The following is a 6,000-nucleotide window of genomic DNA, read 5'->3' as shown; positions in this document are numbered from 1 at the left end:
AGGGTTACATTTTTTGCAAGTGTAAAAGCCATGGAGATTTTTAGTAAATGGAGCAGAGATGGTTTTTGGAATATGTGGGTTCCTAACTGATTGGAGCAATAAGGTTGCCCAAATTGTTGACTTTCCTGAAGATAAATTTGGATTGTGGGGGTAATTTGCTTCCAAGGATTTTGTCGTCCTTTAGTGTTTTTTCACTATTTTACGTAGCAGGTTTATATTCGAGTTAAATTCTACAATAATTGGGATGTCTCCTAAGGTTTCATTGGATACAGGGTTCGATACATCAGTATTTGTATACTTTTTTTTATCACGCAACAATGTGTTTCTAGGGATTTTTTGGACCTGATTTTTAACTGTTCCCAAAAATGATGCCTGATAACCTTTTTCTAGGAATTTTCTTAGTCAGATTTCCAGCTTCCTGGTCACAGTCTTGTGGTTGGGAGCAGTTGCGGTGCAGTCTCATATATTGGCTGCGAGGTATATTTAATAACCAATTAGGTAGGTGGCAGCTATCGATTGGAATAAAGCTATGGGCATCCGTCGTTTTGGAATAGGTCCTGGTGTGGGCGTGACCCTTATTGATTTATATATATATTGAGGTCCAAAAGATTAATTTGTTGTTTGCTTGTATTGGAAGTGAATTCGTGGTGAAAATCATTTTTGTTGATATCTTCTAGGAACAGATTGAGTGAGTCTTGGTCGCCCGTCCAAATGAAGAAGATGTCGTCTATGAACCGTTGCCAGAGGACCAGGTTCGCACGCAGCTGCCACCCGGGGCAGATGGCAGAATCTTCCCACCTGCCCACGTAGAGGTTGGTGTAACTGGGCGTGAACCTGGACCCCATGGCTGTGCCCTATTGCTGGGAGAAGTACTGCGACTGGTGAACAAAAAAGTTATGGGTAAGTATAAACTGCATACTTTCTTTAATAAAATAAATTTGTTCACGTGGTGTTTGGCTGAATTTGTGGAGAAAATGGGTTTCCGCCTTGCAGCCCTTATCGTGCTGAATGACAGTATAAAGTGAGGATATATCGAGATTGGGAAGGGTTTGATTTCGTTATAGAGGTTGGAGATTTATCATTTATCTCTGATATTAAACAATAAACTTTTGGTATCTCCCTCACCTTTATTTCACTCGATGAGAAAAACTTCACCAGCAGAATTGGGTTGGGATAAACAAAGGTCACTCTCACACCTTAAAGGGTTAGTCTTATGTTATGAAATAGGTGAAGACAAACAGAAAGTGTTAAGCCAAGCAAATTTGCAATTAATTGACTTTTTCTATCCTGCATGATTTTTCTGCTATTGTTTTTTTTTAATTTTTTTATTGTGTACAGCTTGTTGCCTACTTTACCAGCCACTGCTGCTGTTATGGGGTGGCGGCCAAACGTGTTAAATTTCTACATTACAGTTTTACCCTGAGTTTGGGGAACCACAGGCAGTGGTGTAACTAGAGTCCGATAGGCCCCAGATCAAAATTTGGGCCTGCCCCCCCCCCCATGTTGGTCAGATATATGGGCCCTTGTAGTGTTCTAAATCCTATAAGGACATAAGTAATGACACCCCACCCACAATACGCAGCAATGTCTCCAATCCTGGGCCCATTCTAGTATATATATAGTAACATAGTAAGATAGTTTTTAAGGTTAAAGGAAGACTAAGTCCATCTACTTCAACCCATAGACTAACATGTTGATCCAGATAAAGGCAAAAAAAAACATGTGGCAAACACTAAGCTCCACATTGGGGAAAAAAATTCCTTCCCGACTCCATACGACAATCAGACTAGTTCCCTGGATCAACGCCCTATCAAGGAATCTAGTATATATAACCTGTAATATTATACTTTTCAAGAAAGGCATCCATGCCCTTCTTAAATGTTAGTAGTGAATCCCTCATTACAACATCATGCGGCAGAGAGCTCCATAGTCTCACTGCTCTTACAGTAAAGAATCCGCGTCTGTGATTATGATGAAACCTTCTTTCCTCCAGACGTAGAAGATGCCCCCTTGTCCCCGTCTCTGGCCTCAGAGTAAAAAGATCAGTAGAAAGGTCTTTGTACTGTCCCCTCATATACTTGTACATAGTAATAAGATCCCCCCTAAGCCTTCGTTTTTCCACAGTAAATAACCCCAAGTGTAATTGTAGCACCCTGAGGATTCGGCTGCTACAGGGGTATTACACCTCAAGCCAGAGGTGTGGTATTCCACTCCCGGGTAAGGATGGAGTGTGGGACTGAGCTCAGTAGGCTGCATGCACTACATACATCCCATTTCCGGGGGACAGAACTACGGTACTCCCACCAGTATATGTGCAGGTACGACAGCGTCTGTCCCTGGCTGGAGTGGGAGGGGGGTGGAACATCCCAGTAGTGTAGGGGCAGATAGGGGGAGTAGTCTGGATAAAGCTAGGAGCTCATTGGGTGCTAGTCACCTGGGCTCACACATAGAGGGAGTATATATGGTGGGCACCATCTTAGGACAGGGTCTTTTTAGCCTGAGGAGCAGAGCAGAGGAGTTCAGCCAGGAGGGCTGACAGGGAGCTGTGGCTCCGGCTGGGCCCAGCTCCAGAGCTAAGCCTGCAGAGGAGAGAGGAGAAAGAAGGACCCAGAGAGAAAGACAGAGGGAACCCCAAGAACCCAGAAACAGACCAGAAAGGGTGAAGGGTTGGCGGACACGGGTACCGGAACCCGAACTGGTGGAGGCCACTTATCCTCAGCCAGGAACCGGAGGTCGTGGTCAAGATTTGCCACGACCCTCACCAAATCCACCAGAAAGGCACACCAAGTATAGGGTCAGGGAGTCCAGAGGAGGCTTGACCACCAAGAGACCCGAGGGAGCCGGCCAAAGGTGGATCCCTGGTGGGAACGGCCAGAGGAAGGGAGAGTCAGAAAGGAGCTCAGGACCACGCTCCGGAATTGCCTGGGGGTTGGCCGAGTCCAGGACCTGGTGGACGCAGCACGGCTCGGGTGGTCACTCAAGGCCAGAGTGACCAAGAGAACACCAGTAAGTAAAAACCCTGAACTGCATCTCCTGACTCTGAATCTTCTTTCTGCATCAGCACAACCCCCATCATCTACACCTGCTGCCCTGAGGCCATACCCCTCCCGTTGGGGGTTATACCATCACTGCTGCACATATACCACCGGCCTCAGTGGACTGCTCTGCAGCGGCGGCTTCAAAGCCGCACTCAACGGGTGGCGTAGTCGACAATCAAGTTAACATCTACTGCCATAGACTGCCACTTAGTTTGACACCCTGGGCACAGACCGGGTCACCGCCACAAGGACTACTACCCCCATCGAGATCCGGCTCCGGGTATCCCCTACAGCACTGGCCCAGGGGGCGCGTCAACTTTTGGCGTAGCCGGCAGGATCACGTGCCCGCAACCATCGGGTACTGCGTGCCTGAAGAAAAGTTCGCATTTACCTCAAAAAGAAGTCTCCCGCCGGTTCCGGAGGGTCCCCGCCATCGGACGCCATCTCGGATCGGTTCCCGCCATTTGCCCGTCATCTGCAGTCTTTTCCCGCCATTTGCAGTGTTTCCCGCCACTGGGAAGCGGTTCCCGCCATCTGAGAAGATTTCCCGCCCTGGCAGAGCGGACGCCATTATGGGCGTGCCAGAGGGTGGTAAGAGACGACCTCCCATCATGGGCCAGGACCAAGAATGGCGCCAAAAACGAAGACCGCCCCCACCAGCAGAGACTGCAATGATTGAGATGTTCATCAGCGTGGGGGGTCGGCCCCTGGAACTGACAATCACCAAGTTGCCCCAGGACCGCCCTCAATGGGGGCGGGGACAGAACAAAAGAGAGAAGATGGGTGCAGCCTGGAGGAGTCTGGAGGAGCCGTACCCGGAGATGGAGGGAGAGGCAGGCAGCACCGACCCAGTGGTCAGGAGCCTGTTGCAAGCGACAACCCCAGAAGGCCTGGTGGAGATCCTGGCGCAGCTCCCCAGAGATCGGGAGCATGCACGGACCGCACTGGAGGGCTTGGCTCAGAGGATGGCCCGAGTGCAGCGGGACGTACTGGCCGCATGGAGCAGAGAGATGGCCCAGCAGGCTGGAACCCGCCAGCGAAGCACGCCACCCACAACAAGGAGCATGTCCGCCTCTGAGGACGGTGCAGGAGGGACGACGGCCGGAGACGACGCCGCGGAGGGAGTTGAAGAAAAGGGAGCAGGTAATGGGGACGACAACATCCCGTGCCCGATGGTCGCAAGCCTGCCCCAACTCCCCGTCGCAGAGCCCGAGACCCCACTCACCACTCACGTTGCTGCATCGTCACCGCTCCAAGCTAGGCCTCAAGCGGCAGGAGCCGCGACCACGCCCCCTGTGACGTCACGCGCCTCAACCCTGAGCGCGGCCAAGCAGGAGACGCCACCGGCCTGGTCGCTGGGCCAAGTAACCCCGGGCGCCGCCGTCTTCACGGTGCCCTTTACATTCAGGGTGCCCCAAGCCTGGTCGCAAGGCCTGGTGAACCCGGGCGCCGCCACCACAACAGCGCCCTCAACGTCCACAGCGCCACACCTGGGTGAAGACCTATTTGCCCAGCACACATGCCCGGATGGGCAGCCCTTTGTGTGGCCACCGGAGTTCCACCATCCCCGACTCCGGAAAGAAAGACCTCTGGATGAGCCCCTGATCCCGGCTCCGGCGCCCGTCAAGATGACCCTGCTCTCGTTAGAGGAGGCGCAGTTTAAGTGGGACCCCGCAGGAGGAGACCTCATCGGGTTCACTCAAGAAACCCGGGCGGCTGCAGCGGAGCGTGCAGAGTGCTGCCGCCAGCAGTTGGAAGCCTTTGACCGAGAAAGAAGAGAGAGGCGGGTCCGCGAGCAGCGGCTGCAAATAAAAAGTGCAGAACAGAAGAGCCGGACCAAGAGGAACCCCCGTGCAGCCCACGGTCCCCGTGCCACCGGGACTGTAATTAAATTCCAGTTGCAGCACGGTTGGGGCTTCATTCGAGATCATCACACCCCCGGCGACGTCTTTGTGACCAGAAGAGATGTCGAGTCCCACCTACCGGAGGGACACAGAGGTCGTGACCTTTACCTGGGTGATGAGGTCACCTTTACCCGGCACCAGTGTGCCAAAGGACCCTATGCACTTCATGTACATCGCCTGACGGAAGAGGAGTTGCGGTGTGAGGAAGGTCAAGAGGACCCGGACGGGTCTGAAGCCTACCCTCAGGAAGGAGCAGGAGGGCATCGTCACCATTAAGAGGTGAACTGAAACTGTAAAATAGTTACCCGTAAGGGTATCTGCCATGCTGCTAATTTAAATATGTTCCCCGTTGGGACAAGTGTGAACTGTTCCAGTGTGTCCCATCTCCCCACAGGCTGAGGACTGTGAGCAGCCATCCCTTTTCCCCACTGGCCGAGGACTGAGAGCGGCCATACCTCCCCTTGTATATAGTTGCGCTTTCTAAGGCGCCCCCTACTGGTTTTATAGGAAAGCTGTGTTTTTCTTGAAGAGACTGTGGCACTTCCCTGGTCACAATTTGTACAAGTGGCCAGAGGTCAAAAATGTTTTATAGGAAAAGTTTTATTATGCTGAAAGAGTTAATATTATTATATGATGTGTCCGTAACATTTGATGCTGGTAACATTATAAGTAAGAAGTACCTCCCATAAAGGGATGATTGAAGGATAATGTTTATAATGTTTTATATGTTTATGATGTTTTGAAAAAATTGTATGTTTTTGGATGTTTATTCTTTTACAGCCCGAGGACGTGCTGTGATTTACCAGGGGGGAATGTAGCACCCTGAGGATTCGGCTGCTACAGGGGTATTACACCTCAAGCCAGAGGTGTGGTATTCCACTCCCGGGTAAGGATGGAGTGTGGGACTGAGCTCAGTAGGCTGCATGCACTACATACATCCCATTTCCGGGGGACAGAACTACGGTACTCCCACCAGTATATGTGCAGGTACGACAGCGTCTGTCCCTGGCTGGAGTGGGAGGGGGGTGGAACATCCCAGTAGTGTAGGGGCAGATAGG

This window comes from Phyllobates terribilis, unplaced genomic scaffold (assembly GCF_046119375.1).
Source record: "Phyllobates terribilis strain yellow unplaced genomic scaffold, ASM4611937v1 Scaffold_2__4_contigs__length_985480577, whole genome shotgun sequence".
Taxonomy (NCBI): Eukaryota; Metazoa; Chordata; class Amphibia; order Anura; family Dendrobatidae; genus Phyllobates; species Phyllobates terribilis.
The sequence above is the reverse complement of the archived record's forward strand: the minus strand, read 5'-3'. Positions refer to the sequence as shown.